The 16,357-nt window shown below is 41.1% G+C and overlaps 1 protein-coding gene across 2 annotated transcripts in view; it reads left to right on the top strand.

Moving 5' to 3' along the window:
• The first annotated feature begins 1,199 nt into the window (after positions 1–1,199).
• The window catches only part of LOC121530783 (serine/threonine-protein kinase TAO3), a 142,262-nt gene continuing 127,104 nt past the window's right edge, over positions 1,200–16,357 (top strand). Inside the window, exon 1 of one of the 2 annotated variants that reach the window (XM_045226867.1) lies at positions 1,200–1,418. The gene's annotated coding sequence lies outside the window, so the exon portion shown is untranslated. Of the gene's footprint in view, positions 1,419–1,713; positions 1,939–16,357 lie in introns of those variants that run through there. The other variant, XM_045226868.1, reaches the window with a different exon arrangement.

The raw sequence follows: 16,357 nt of genomic DNA on the forward strand, positions 1-16,357 counted from the left end.
CTGTATGTATGTATATATTTATATATATTTGCGAGAAGAAAAAAAACATTATTGATGGAAGGTACAATCTATCTGCAATATTAAAGCTGATCTACCCCCTAAAAAAAAATAACATTTAAAAAAACAACAACTAGTAAATCAGATCTGAAAACTAACTGAAACTAAACTGAATTTCAAATTCAAATCTTAAAACGAATAGAAATAAAAACTAATATAAAAACACAAAACTATAATAACCTTGCCTGATACCACAAGTCATATCTGATTTAGCTCGAACTCACTGTATGTGACCAAGGTTAAACCTAGGTCTTCTTCATACCAAAAGACTGTGTTAGCCCGCTGAGCTAGCTCAAGCCTAGGTATTAGCTCGGTAGCCAATGCAAGTTTTCAGGTCTCACAGGTAAGGTACACATCACGTGCCCTGGCCTATAGAGACTGGGAAGGAGGCAGAGGCAAAAATGGGGGTCCAATCCGGGACCTGAAGCGTTTTGCATGGATTTCCTGCAATTCATCCGGTTTTTATTAGACATTCATTTCATGGACTTTCTGGTATTATACGTGTCATTCTCAATTATAACACCAGATGTCAGTGTCACCTTATTTTTGTTTATTTGTTTAATTTTTTTTTTTTTTTGTTGTGTCGCCTTAGTTTTTATGAACACTGTCAAGTGACGCATTTGGTCAGAATTGACATTTCTGTGACTGACTTTCATCGCTTTCAGTGGTCAATATTGTCCCAATGCACCACAAAATATACATAAAGCCCACAAAATTAATGTGGTTTATTTTTTATTTTTTATACAATTAACCCCATGTTCTTTTATTAATGAGGACATGACTGAAACCTAATACAGTCTACCCAAGTATTCATTATCATTTTTAACATTGATATCCCTAGTTTATCAATCACGAAAGGTTGTCTGTTGATGATCCTTTATAGCCAATGACCGAAACATTTTTGTTTCTCTCATCCTCCTCATGTCCTCGTCTGCTTTGACTCTGAATTCGATTGTTTCTCCTCGTAAATAGCACATACTAAAACGTCCAATATTGTATCGAGTTAAATGACAAATTATCTGATCAGTGCAATTTATTGATCATGATCAATAATCAACGGGCATGATCTAAACAATTGTGACACATACGGCGAATGTGTTTTTTTTTTTTTTGTCAAACCATAACATTTTATAGAGGTGCGTATAGGCCAGAACTAGAGCCAACTGCTGCTTGCCAGATAATCTACGAATTTATTTCCGCTGTCAAACAAGCTGTCAGCGACAAGGGGCCGTGCTCGAGCGACTCGAGCCCTCATTCAGGAAGTACTGACTAAACTTCAGAAAGTCAAGTTGTCTCTTTCGGAGTTGGACTAAATGCTATTGGAAACGTGGGATTCATCAAAAGGAGCAAGAACATCACTGGTCAGTTTTTACTTTGGTTTATTTATGATGAAGGTACAAATGTTCATTTTAGCTATTGCTTTCACAGTTCTAATTTGCTGGCCTCATGCACGACACGTCCTATAGCACGCTGTCATCATGTCTTCGTTTCCTTTAAGATAAAGTCGAAGTAACCTATGTCACTGTGAAATTAGTATGTCGTTGTCAAGATACCAGGCTAATGTAGTTTATTCTTCATTATGACTCATAGCTTGCCAGCTAGCATGATGGCTACCAAAGTTGAGACTTGAACGCATTGTTGTTTTAACGTCACAGTCTGTGACTAGATAGGCGGTCAGTGAAGTGCGTAGGGTAGTTGAACTGTGCAACCCAAATACTTGTTCTGTTGGTTGGTTACACCTGCTCGCAAAACAATTCTCACTGTCGGTTTCATTGGACATTGTTTATCATTCATACAGTGTTTTTTAGTCGATGAAAGTATTGCTTGGCAAATGAGGAACAGAGGACGTGTTTTCATAAAAGCACCGACCTGAGCTCATGGGTAAGTGCATTGCGAGCAAATGACAAGCCAGTTTGGTTCACCTCTTCTAGTGTTAAATTACTAACTGAACCGCTCGATAAACAATGAGCCATGTTTTTAAAACCGGTATGCAGTTGCTCAAGCATTTCAACTTGGTTTAGCTGGCAATTTGGGGAATTGTCATTTTGTTTGAAGAGAGGTTTTACTTGATAATTGGTGAGTTGTCACTAGACGGCTGGAACTACAATGTAGCTAGCTACTGTCTGGCTGTGCCAGCGGATACATGTTGCGACTGAATGTTTTACAACCAGCTACTTACTGCATCATTATTTTTTGGACATTCTACGATGGATGGATTGCCAGACATCGACAACGATTGCATAGCTCAATGCACATGTTAAAATATGTTAATGAAATGAAATGAAATTGGCTTTAACTGTACAGTAATTGACAGACAAGCAAAATGACATTGTCCCCCGAGTCTAGTGTGTCTATTATTTTTGTGCTCGAAGCAAATGTTGGACTAGTGTGCTACAGACTAGTTTAACACCATTGACAGTTACATGTAAAACGTTTTGTTTGATTTGCCGTCTATTGTCATTCATACAATGCTTTCAACGATAGTTTAACCACTGATATGCATATATTTGTTTCCTGTAATCTGCATTAAAGTAAACGTAGGTTAACATTACGAGCTTGAAATGTCTGATTAAAGGCTAAAATAGCAGCCAGTGGAACAGCCTACAAAAACCAACCTGACTTAATGATGTCATCCTTTTATGTAGACAACTTGAACAGGAAGCTAACAGACATGCTTGTAATGAACACCTTTCTGCTTGTTCTGAACATGAAATATCTTGCAATTTCCCAAGATATTGCCTAAGACATGTGATGTCATTAACTTCCATATTTAGCATATATTTGGTATTCACATAGCTCTTGAATATTCTGTATCAGAGTTCTCAGTATAATGTGCACATTGATTTATCTCTCACTATAAACAAACAATCTTTGTCCATTTAGCAGCAAGCAGCTTGATTTTAAAGAAGCAGCTTTCATTGCATAATCCCATGCTTCCCACATAACCTACAGGAAGCTTATCAAGTACGCCAGCCAGCTCATCAGTATGTCTCAGGCTTTGAGTGGGAAGTAGCTATTAACAGAAAGTTACACCATGGCATGCCTAGGCTACCAGTTCCATAAGGCTGCCTGCGTCGCCTATCTAGCTGATAATACTGGTGTTTAGGCCAGTTCAGTCCATGTTTATTGTATCAAGAGGGACAATAGCCTGAAATAGTAGTGAGTGTGTGTGACCGAGGTCCAACTGAAGTTGCCCCCCTGTCACCTTCACACTGTTAGTTTAGCTTCTTTTTTTTGTAGGATATTCAGACGTGACATCCTGTCTGCCTCCAAAATGGAACCCCATTCCCTATGTAGTGCACTACTTTTTTACCAGGGCTCATAGGGCTCTTGTCGAAAGTAGTGCAGTATATGGAATAGGGTACCAGTTGGAACGCACCCCGAGTGTCACTGACATCCTGTGTGTCCATGATCTTTTGGCGTGTTCAAGGGTTGTGGTTCGTGTTTTGTGAGTAACCTATGTCCTATGCATGCATCCCATAGGCCTTGCCTACATAAATATCTTAGTATGTTCTAGGCCTACATACATGTTCCTCTGCATGTGTAAAGTCCAATTAAAATTCTCTGTCTTCCTGCTTGTCTTCTCTGACTGACTATATTTACTGTGTAGTTCCTCCTCTGCGAATCAGTGATGTCTGACTATAAACATGTCATGTGCAGCTATATCTCTGCAAGTGTGAGACGTGTGTGTGTGTGTGTTGATGGATGCGTGGGGTGAGGACTCATCAGCTGTGTCTGACAAGTGGCTGTCGGGGAGAGGGGGACATTCTGCGTCCTGATCAAAAGTAGTGCAATATAAAGGGAATAGGGTGCCATTTGGGACACAGGCAGGCCCAGGCTCCAGGCTCCAGGCTCCAGCCCCCTCTCCTGCAGCAGAAGCCCTCCCCCAGGCAGGCAGGCCCCGGCTCCAGGCTCCAGCCCCCTCTCCTGCAGCAGAAGCCCTCCCCCAGGCAGGCAGGCCCCGGCTCCAGGCTCCAGCCCCCTCTCCTGCAGCAGAAGCCCTCCCCCAGGCAGGCAAGCCCAACATAGGGGAGGTTTAAACCCTGGCAACAGGCTTAATCACTACACACTGACTGCTCTGTAAAGGGCTTTGGATAATCTGGGTGTGAATAAAGTTTCAGATATGAGGGAGAGAGGGAAAGAGAGAGCTTTTCCACTGCAGCTCTTCTTTTTCCTCTTCTCTCTATTCTCAAGGACTAGTCTAGGCTATTATGTTTAGGACTCACTCTCCTTCAACTCTTCCGAGCGGAGGATGGAGGAAGATGAGGCCTAAAGGAAGGAGTCTGTAATGTCCGTTTAGTATTTGGTCCCATATTCATAGCACACAATGACTACATCAAGCTTAAAGCTCTACAGATTTGTTGGATTCATTTGCTTTTTTTTTGTGTTTAGGATTATTTTGTTCCCAATATAAATTAATGTGAAATTATGTATTGTCATTTTGGAGTCACTTTTTATTGTAAATAAGAGTAGCATATGTTTCTAAACACTTCTACATTAATGTGGATGTTACCATGGTTACGGATAGTCATGAGTGAATCGTGAATAATGATTATTTACAGACGCACATATCATATCCCCAAGACATACTAACCTCTCACCATTACAATAATTGGGGAGGTTAGCATTTTGGGGAGGGGGTATGATATTTTGACTAACTTTCTCACTCATCAGTATTTACGATTCATTCAGGATTATATGTAATCATGGTAGCATCCACATGAATGTAGAAGTGTTTAAAAACATTCTGTTTTTATTTACAATGGAAGTGACTCAAATTGTATTTACAATAAAAGTGACCCCAAAGTTGTCCCAATACTTTTGGTCGGTTTACCCGATATGGATGAAAATACCCTCAAATTAAAGATGAAAGTCTGCACTTTAACCTCATAGTCATGGTATAATTTAAAATCCAAGTGCTGGAGTACAGAGCCAAAACAACAACAGTGTCACTCTCCCAATACTTTTGGTGCTCACAGTTGATATGGAGAAACGCCACTTACGTCAGGTGTACAATAAGCTTCTAGACATAAGATTTTATGTCACATTCACCGAATACAACTGGTGTAGACTTTAGCGTGAAATGCTTGCTTACGAGCCCTTCCCAAAGATGCAGAGTTTAAAAATAATAATCTAAATAAATGGTAATGCGAGGAATAAAATAGATGCATCATTGAATACGACCTACTAGGCCACAGTGCGGGACTGTACAGCAGTGTTGTAGTACTCGAGACCACATATTGAGTGTCTCGGTCTCGTCTTGGTGTCGGAAACATTTGTACTTGGTCTTCACTATCTCAGACAATTTCTTCCCGAGACCAGAGGAGTAAAAAACTCATCATTATCAATTTCCATTCAGCTCTGCACATAAAACCGCTTCGCAAGGCCACATACAGTGGGAAGAACAAGTATTTGATACACTGCCGATTTTGCAGGTTTTCCTACTTACAAAGCATGTAGAGGTCTGTAATTTTTATCATAGGTACACTTCAACTGTGAGAGACGGAATCTAAAACAAAAATCCAGAAAATCATATTGTATCACTTTTAAGTAATTAATTTGCATTTTATTGCGTGACATAAGTATTTGATCACCTACCAACTAGTAAGAATTCCGGCTCTCACAGACCTGTTAGTTTTTCTTTAAGAAGCCCTCCTGTTCTCCACTCACTACCTGTATTAACTGCACCTGTTTGAACTCGTTACCTGTATAAAAGACACCTGTCCACACACTCAATCAAACAGACTCTAACCTCTCCACAATGGCCAAGACCAGAGAGCTGTGTAAGGACATCAGGGATAAAATTGTAGACCTGCACAAGGCTGGGATGGGATACAGGACAATAGGCAAGCAGCTTGGTGAGAAGGCAACAACTGTTGGCGCAATTATTAGAAAATGGAAGAAGTTCAAGATGACGGTCAATCACCCTCGGTCTGGGGCTCCAAGCAAGATCTCACCTCGTGGGGCATCAATGATCATGAGGAAGGTGAGGGATCAGCCCAGAACTACACGGCAGGACCTGGTCAATGACCTGAAGAGAGCTGGGACCACAGTCTCAAAGAAAACCATTAGTAACACACTACGCCGTCATGGATTAAAATCCTGCAGCGCACGCAAGGTCCCCCTGCTCAAGCCAGCGCGTGTCCAGGCCCATCTGAAGTTTGCCAATGACCATTTGGATGATCCAGAGGAGGAATGGGAGAACATAATGTGGTCTGATGAGACAAAAATAGAGCTTTTTGGTCTAAACTCCACTCGCCGTGTTTGGAGGAAGAAGAAGGATGAGTACAACCCCAAGAACACCATCCCAACCGTGAAGCATGGAGGTGGAAACGTCATTCTTTGGGGATGCTTTTCTGCAAAGGGGACAGGACGACTGCACCGTATTGAGGGGAGGATGGATGGGGCTATGTATCGCGAGATCTTGGCCAACAACCTCCTTCCCTCAGTAAGAGCATTGAAGATGGGTCGTGGCTGGGTCTTCCACACAGCCAGGGCAACTAAGGAGTGGCTCCGTAAGAAGCATCTCAAGGTCCTGGAGTGGCCTAGCCAGTCTCCAGACCTGAACCCAATAGAAAATCTTTGGAGGGAGCTGAAAGTCCGTATTGCCCAGCGACAGCCCCGAAACCTGAAGGATCTGGAGAAGGACTGTATGGAGGAGTGGGCCAAAATCCCTGCTGCAGTGTGTGCAAACCTGGTCAAGACCTACAGGAAACGTATGATCTCTGTAATTGCAAACAAAGGTTTCTGTACCAAATATTAAGTTCTGCTTTTCTGATGTATCAAATACTTATGTCATGCAATAAAATGCAAATTAATTACTTAAAAATCATACAATGTGATTTTCTGGATATTTGTTTTAGATTCCGTCTCTCACAGTTGAAGTGTACCTATGATAAAAAGTACAGACCTCTACATGCTTTGTAAGTAGGAAAACCTGCAAAATCGGCAGTGTATCAAATACTTGTTCTCCCCACTGTGTGTGTGTGTGTGTGTGTGTGTATGTATATATATATATATATATATACTCCTTTCTTGAAACATTAATACAGTATCTTAACACCCTTTATATCTATTATAGACATGTTTGCACAGTGGCGAACCTATAGGCCTTCAGTGTGTGACAGGTTCGTGATTCTGAAAGGACAGCAACCGTAATACCAGCGTGCTCATGTAGGAATGTGCACTTTGTGTAAAACACGAAGGGCCAGCGGAGTAGTGGAGGCTATGCCCAGGTATAAGCCGTTTACCCACTTTTCTTTTCAGTGGGCATTGCGTATACTCACTCCTTAATCCTTACTGATGCGAATCAAAGTTGTGTAGTGGAGTTACACGACTTATCAATTATGTGGTATGTAGTACAATAGAGAAATCATGCACAAAGTAGCGTACACAATCGCAAAGCACGTGAAATATATTCACATGCGCGCTGCACACAGCTTAGTTTCAGCGGAATATCATCTGCAGGCAGCAAGAATGTGCAGCTCTCAACTGGTTTTGGCATGGAGCAGACAGATGAATGACATCGGTAGCTGGTAGGGTAGGAAATACTTTTCAATTTATGATATCTACCAGTAAATGCTAACTAGGGCAACAATGGGTATGCAAACCAGGCATTAAAAAAGTGTAGTCCGAGGTGTTGGTTAGTAGGCTATTTGTGATGCGCAATTGTCAGTTTGCCAAGTTTGTAATATAGTAATAGTAATATGCCATTTAGCAGACGCTTTTATCCAAAGCGACTTACAGTCATGTGTGCATACATTTTTACGTATGGGTGGTCCCGGGGATCGAACCCACTACCCTGGCGTTACAAGCGCCATGCTCTACCAATTGAGCTACAGAGAACCACAGTTTGCTTCAGGGGCGTAGACATGGATGGGCCAGGGTGGACAGAGGCCCACCCACTGAGGAAGTCAGGCCCTAACAGGCCCACCCAATTAGATGTATGTGGTTTAAGCATTGTTGTGGACTTAGACCATCACATTGTTTTATTTTTTCAACAATAAAACAATTGAGTTTTCTTTAGAGTGAAAATCTGAAAACTCATAAAAAAACATAGGAAAACAGGATTCTTCACACAGGTTGCCTTTCCTTCACTGGGAACTTGTTGGCAACATTTGAGTATACCCACTTCTCCAGGCACCACTACACCACTGCATAGGGCCGATGGAAAGACAGCAGTCCCATACAGCATGATGTTAAAGGATAAGCAGTCCATAAACTCTGACATAATAAGCCAGTAGGTCCCATTCATAAGGATATAATAACACAACCGTTAAGCATTTCCCAATCAAATGTACAACTATTACTTCCCATTGCAAAAAACATTAAACGTTTTGCACACAAAGTAACCAGTTTATGCTACAAAACCAACTTAATGAGGTTTTAAAAATAGGTTATATTTAACTCAACATTCCATGACGTACACTAAGGCATTGTTGGCAGAATAGATGGATGCAGTTCAATGTATGATTAATATATTTCACCAATACATTTCTTGGTAGTCCAAAAAATATTGCTATCAGGTTGTAAATCACAGCTGGCCTGATACATTGTTTGCTGCCTCCATTCGGGATGCTCTGTTTTCAGTTTCAATGACTCAATATTCTGGACAAAAACTGACAAATGTAACTAAGGCTGGGAATGTCAATACAATCAAACTAGCAAGGGCAATGATCACAAGTCAGTCATAACGTCGCTAATAGGCTAGCGTATCTATTTATGTAGCAAGCTAAAAACACGGAGACTAACGTTAGCTAGCTAGCTAGGAGGATGACGTGTCATGCCATTGGAGGAGTGGGTGAGTGACTGACTTTTTCCCCTCATTGTTTTTTGGTGGCTATACACACCTAGAGATGCAGGTGCCATTTGGTTAGCTAGCAAGAACTTGAACGACTGTTCATTTTGCGTTCGCAAATTCAGAACAACTGATGAATTTACGTACGTGCAACACCCACTTAATATGACCGGTGTCAGTAAACGTAGAAAAAAAAAAAAAAAGAATAGTTAGTCAAGAACGCTCTAGATAACATGTAAACAGCCTAACCAGCTCTGCTACGGTGAGTAAAATGCTCGGAGTGAGGTGTTCTCTCATTTGTGTCTGGAAGTAGCTAGCTAGCAAGCTATCCAACTTTAGCCAGTTAGCTTGGTTGGGACAAGCATGCATTTACATTTACATTGCATTGGCAGGCAAGCTGCAGAAGGACGAGGTTGGCTACAATTCCCCATCGTTTATCAGTGCATTTGACGGCCAACTACCTGAACAAGTTAATCTAATGTTCCTTCGTTAGATTTTTGATCATCTTGCTCTGGCTAGCATTAGTTGTTGATCTTGTTGATGTGCATAACTGAGGGAGAGAGAGCCTACCTTTTCATGGTTGTTTGATCAATAGGACTATAAAGTTCTCAAATGTAAGAGGACTCGCGTGGTGTTTACATATTTGCAGAAATCCATTCAGGTGTATTTTGTTGCTTTTGGCGAATGCGTTCTAATGATCTGAAGTCGCGCTGTTGCAACTGCCTGTAAAAACACAATCCAGTTCAAAGTTAATGACGGCAGGCCAGTGTGGCAAATGGCTTGTTTGTATAAAGGCCTACTGTAGCTCTGATGGCTATAGCGCACTGGTCTGTGTAGACTCCAGTCCTGGACAAGACAGATATTTTTATTCGGTTTCATTTACTGCAGTGTCAATTAATTGTCCAAATGCACGGCCGCTTTCCCACTCTATTGCTATAGAATTTTCACAAATGCCTTAGTATACGTAATTCTCAAACATTCTAAGAATTTACGAAAACTTAGTGGTCGCTTGTCAGAAAATGTTTTTAAAAAGTGTCCTTCTTCCTGGTGGTGTATATGAACAGATTTTAATAACACTTCATGTTGCTAAGATGCTGTCAGTTCCACTTTAAATGCAACAATATTTCTCACACACAAGTTATTTTCAAAGAGATGGCTATCAACAGCAAGCGCACTGCAATAAAAAACACAGTTCCACTCACCAGATGATGATGATGATGATCATTTGAAAGTAAACTTCTTGTTCAAAGTTATTCTTGAAAAGGGAGAAGCTTACTAATTAGCAACAACATCCTCTTTAACACCTGCTGCAGCCACTGCAAACTAGCCGACAACAAAAGCTAGCTAGCTAGACCGTGGGAAAACTACTGCTCGCTATTGCACAGTGACCTGTTGGTCTTCAAGAAGGCAGAAGTTTCCAGACGTTTTTGTAAAAGCGGTCCCACCCATTAAGTCAAAATTGGTTGATTCCACTTTAACTCCAAAATGTTGCCCTAATACAGCTGAATGGCAGATGCCTTTTATCTAGCTTCTGATGACCTAGCCAATGGCTGACTTAGCTAGCTAGATTTATCTCCCCTGAGACAGCAAATAAAAATCCTGATTAGAACTTGTTAACCCTTTCCAACAAAAACTGAAGAGATTAAATCAGAACATCATTGAAAATAATATAACATTTTTTATATTATAATCATTATTTTATAAATCCTTAGCCTTTCTCTGAAGGCGTAGAAGGCCCATTGTTCCCCACTGTTTGGATTAGTAATAATTTGTAGAGTGGCTCTATTTTCTCCCAGCATGCTTTTTTTTTCACTATTTTGAATGTCTAAAGAATCCATATGTTGTTCTGAAATATAAACACAGACATACTGGACATTTTGAACTCTTATTTTTCTGTTCTCGTCTTGTCTCGGGTCCATTGTCCCCCTCCCGGTCTCGGTCTTGACTCTGTCCCCCCTTTGGTCTTGGTCTTGACTCTGACTCTTTTTGCTCCGGTCTTGGTCTTGAATCGGTCTTGCTTTAGGTGGTCTAGAACACAACACTACTGTACACTATGTAATCACTTGTAAAGTGAAATGTAGATTGGATATACAGTACCAGTTTGGCCACACATAGTCATTTAAGGATTTTTCTTTATTTTTACTATTTTCTACATTGTAGAATAATAGTGAAGACATCAAAACGATGAAATAACACATGGAATCATGTAGTAACCAAAAAAGTGTTAAACAAATCCAAATATATTTAAGATTCTTGAGGTTGGATGATTGTGGAGGCCAGGTCATCTGATGCAGCACTCCATCACTCTCCTTCTTGGTCAAATAGCCCTTACACAGCCTGGAAATGTGTTTTGGGTCATTGTCCTGTTGAAAAATAAATGATAGTCCCACTAAGCGCAAACCAGATGGGATGGCATATTGCTGCAGAATGCTGTGGTAGCCATGCTGGTTAAGTTTGCCCTGAATTCAAAATAAATCACTGACAGTGTCACCAGCAAAGCAACATCACACCTCCACCTCCATTCTTCACGTTGGAAACCACACATGCAGAGATCATCTGTTCACCTGCTCTGCGTCTTACAAAGACACAGCGGTTGAACCCAAAATCTCAAATTTGGACTCATCAGACCAAAGGACAGATTTCCACCGGTCTACTGTCCATTGCTCATGTTTTTTGGCCCAAGCAAGTCTCTTCTTATTGGTGTCCTTTAGTAGGGGTTTCTTTGCAGCAATTCAGTCATGAAGGCCTGATTGATGCAGTCTCCTCTGAACAGTTGATGTTGAGATGTGTCTGTTACTTGAACTCTGAAGTATTTGTTTGGGCTGCAATTTCTGAGGCAAGTAACTCTCTAATGAACTTATCCTCTGCAGCAGATGAAACTCTGGGTCTTGCTTTCCTGTGGCGGTCCTAATGAGAGCCAATTTCATCATAGCGCTTGATGGTTTTTGCGACTGCACTTGAAGAAACTTTCAAAGTTCTTGCCATTTTCCAGATTGACTGACCTTCATGTCTTAAAGTAATTATGGACTGTCGTTTCTCTTTGCTTATTTGAGCTGTTCTTGCCATAATATGGACTTGGTCTTTTACCAAATAGGGCTATCTTCTGTATACCACCCCTACCTTGTCACAACACAACTGATTGGCTCAAATGCATTAAGAACAAAAGAAATTCCACAAATTAACTTTTAAGAAGGCACACCTGTTAATTGAAATGGATTCCAGGTGACTACCTCATGAAGCTGGTTGAGAGAATGCAAAGAGTGTACAAAGCTGTCATAAAGGCAAAGGGTGGCTACTTTGAAGAATCTCAAATATTACATATATTTTGATTTGTTTATCACTTTTCTGGTTACTACATGATTCCATATGTGACCGACTGCCTTGATTCGGTCTTTATGTAGCAAAATTTGAAATGGTGTTTTTTACATTGGATAAAAGCAGAGACGCAGAGCTACAAAATGGTATATCATACACTGCATTTGAGGAACAATGGGGAAAGTAATTCTGCTTTGAAAGTTGATACATTTTGTAATCTATCGTTTGAGAAAATGGCCTTTGAATTTGTTGGTACCTACTGAAGAGCTCTTCTTTGTCTACACCCATTCAGCATCGTTCACACCATCTTAAGCTTTAGCCAGCTAAGATTAGGCTATAACTAGCCAAGCAAATGGCTCTGAGATACGACTAATAAGATCATACACGTAACGTTAGCTAGCGAGCCAGCCAGCTAACATTAGCTAGTTAGCTAACAGCACACTTTAACTTGAAATGAAAACGACTTTCTGTCAAAATTTAGAAACGTGTAATATCTGAAAGTGTAGCTAGCTAGACTATCTTACCTGTATACATCGTGCATGGATGGACGCGTCTCCCTGTCAAGGATGCCATGGTTGCCCTTAGTTTGAAGATGTAATCTGCAGGTGTTCTCTCCATCTCTTTAGCTATCATACTCTAATTCCACTGATTTTCAAAACTCGATCCTCCAGAAAGTGGAGAGCAACACTTATGCAGCTCCACTACACGATACATAAAAAAAAAGCCACATTAGACAGGATTACCTACACATACTGACCAGCTCAAATAGACAGAAAGGTGCTATATGTCAGACCAATCCGAACTCCTCTCTCGGCATGTCCAATCCATTCATTATCTCAGCCAATCATGGCTAGTGGGAAGGTTGCTGTCTTTCTGTGGCATAACCAACTAGGCTCGTAATTTAACAATTTTATTCGTATTTACAGATGGCATACATGTTTCATAATAAGGCACATGAAAGTTCACATGTTCCAGAAGGCATTTCAGCCAGAAAACGCATCTTGATTTTTTTTTTTTTTTAGTTTATGTTCAAATGGCTCTCCTGTGAAGTAGTGACCTGCGACATATGCCTAGTTTCCTGAAAGGAGTCACATTTAATAGTTTTTATGTCTTCACTATTATTCTACATTTTAGAAAATAGTAAAAAAAAAAATAATAATAGAAAAACAGGACTTTTGACTGGTACTGTAGATATGGTGAAACACCACTTGTCAGGTGTACAAGCCCATAGATACAGTGAGGGGAAAAAAGTAGTTGATCCCCTGCTGATTTTGTACGTTTGCCCACTGACAAAGACATGATCAGTCTATAATTGTAATGGTAGGTTTATTTGAACAGTGAGAGACAGAATAACAACAAAATAATCTAGAAAAATGCATGTCAAAAATGTTATAAATTGATTTGCATTTTAATGAGGGAAATAAGTATTTGACCCCCTCTCAATCAAAAAGATTTCTGGCTCCCAGGTGTCTTTTATACAGGTAACGAGCTGAGATTAGGAGCACACTCTTAAAGTGAGTGCTCCTAATCTCAGTTTGTTACCTGTATAAAAGACACCTGTCCACAGAAGCAATCAATCAATCAGATTCCAAACTCTCCACCATGGCCAAGACCAAAGAGCTCTCCAAGGATGTCAGGGACAAGATTGTAGACCTACACAAGGCTGGAATGGGCTACAAGACCATCGCCAAGCAGCTTGGTGAGAAGGTGACAACAGTTGGTGCGATTATTCGCAAATGGAAGAAACACAAAATAACTGTCAATCTCCCTCGGCCTGGGGCTCCATGCAAGATCTCACCTTGTGGAGTTGCAATGATCATGTGGTCCTCTGTAGCTCCATTTGTGGTCCTCCATTTGTGGTCCTCTGTAGCTCAGCTGGTAGAGCACGGCGCTTGTAACGACAAGGTAGTGGGTTCGATCCCCGGGACCACCCATACACAAAAAAAATGTATGCACGCATGACTGTAAGTCGCTTTGGATAAAAGCGTCTGCTAAATGGCTTATTATTATTATTATTATTATTATTATCATGAGAATGGTTAGGAATCAGCCCAGAACTACACGGGAGGATCTTGTCAATGATCTCAAGGCAGCTGGGACCATAGTCACCAAGAAAACAATTGGTAACACACTATGCCGTGAAAGACTGAAATCCTGCAGCGCCCCGCAAGGTCCCCCTGCTCAAGAAAGCACATATACAGGCCTGTCTGAAGTTTGCCAATGAACACCTAAATGATTCAGAGGAGAACTGGGTGAAAGTGTTGTGGCCAGATGAGACCAAAATGGAGCTCTTTGGCATCAACTCAACTCGCCGTGTTTGGAGGAGGAGGAATGCTGCCTATGACCCCAAGAACACCATCCCCACCGTCAAACATGGAGGTGGAAACATTATGCTTTGGGGGTGTTTTCCTGATAAGGTGACAGGACAACTTCACCGCATCAAAGGGACGATGGACGGGGCCATGTACCGTCAAATCTTGGGTGAGATCCTCCTTCCCTCAGCCAGGGCATTGAAAATGGGTCGTGGATGAGTATTCCAGCATGACAATGACCCAAAACACACGGCCAAGGCAACAAAGGAGTGCCTCAAGAAGAAGCACATGAAGGTCCTGGAGTGGCCTAGCCAGTCTCCAGACCTTAATCCCATCGAAAATCTGTGGAGGGAGCTGAAGGTTCGAGTTGCCAAACGTCAGCCTCGAAACCTTAATGACTTGGAGAAGATCTGCAAAGAGGAGTGGGACAAAATCCCTCCTGAGATGTGTGCAAACCTGGAGGCCAACTACAAGAAAAGTCTGACCTTTGATTGCCAACAAGGGTTTTGCCACCAAGTACTAAGTCATGTTTTGCAGAGGGGTCAAATACTTATTTCCCTCATTAAAATGCAAATCAATTTATAACATTTTTGACATGCGTTTGTCTTGATTTTTTTGTTGTTATTCTGTCTCTCACTGTTCAAATAAACCTACCATTAAAATTATAGACTGATCATGTCTTTGTCAGTGGGCAAACGTACAAAATCAGCAGGGGATCAAATACTTTTTTCCCTCACTGTATAGTCTACATCATTGAATAGGCCACAATACTGTACTGTACAGGTAATTGCCAAAATAAACACCAACAAAAAGTGTCTTAATAGGGCATTGGGCCACCACAAGCCGCCAGAACAGCTTCAATGCACCTTGGCATAGATTCTACAAGTGTCTGGAACAATTGTTGGGTGTTTTGTTGATGGTGGTGGAAAATGCTGTCTCCGGCGCTGCTCCAGAATCAATTGACCCTTCGCCAAGCCCCGTCCCAGAATTTTAGGCAGCCAATTGCACCGCTTCAATGGATAGCAACTTTTGTCGAGTCCGACACCTCGGACAAGGTCACGTTTAAATCGCATGAAAGCCAGTGTGGGCTATGGCAAAAAAACAGTTTTCTTCAAAAAATGCATCTTTAAATGGCTAAATAATTTAGCAGTGCACCAGGAGTACTTGCTACTGTGATTCCTGAAATGCAGAGCCTGTTGGAGGATTTTTCGAATCCGAAATTATGACTCGACCTTCGCCTCTCCAGAGCCCGTTGGGGAGTTGCATCGATGAGACAAGATCGCAATTGGATATCACGAAATTGAGGAGAAAAGGGAGTAAAAAATACAAAAATAAATAAATGAATGGTGTACAAGAGACCTGTCTGATTCGTGCCTGTCTGAGTGGACTGATCCATTGTGGAGGCTGTGGGCATGGCACAGTCCATCAGTCTAAGACATTTGTTACTGAAATTGTATATGGTTATATTATGTAAGAACAATGGTGCAACACAAATAAAAATAATATTATTTTATAACAAATGCGCGTTCTCCTGCGTTGGATAGTGGTCGCTTTCTGCAGCTCTGAAACACATCAGTGCGCTGTTGAATTGGCGCCTTTTTTCCTAGACCATGTTGCTATGTGCATAATAGCAAAGTTAACCAGCATTGGTGTTGAGAACAATGCGGCAGAGGCAGTAGCGGAGTTAGGAAACAAGGAAACAGCCTTTGCCTTGTCTAAGAAAAGTGAGAGAGGAAACCCCAACTTAATTAGGTTCATAATCAATAACCTAACTGTCAAATGTGTCTGGCTTTATAAATCATCCATATACATCTACAGAAATAAGACAGATCCTTCTTCTGTTGCCTGTTTGAGTGTTTAATAGCCTGATCTCCTT

This window comes from Coregonus clupeaformis, chromosome 18 (genome assembly GCF_020615455.1).
Source record: "Coregonus clupeaformis isolate EN_2021a chromosome 18, ASM2061545v1, whole genome shotgun sequence".
NCBI classification, from domain to species: domain Eukaryota; kingdom Metazoa; phylum Chordata; class Actinopteri; order Salmoniformes; family Salmonidae; genus Coregonus; species Coregonus clupeaformis.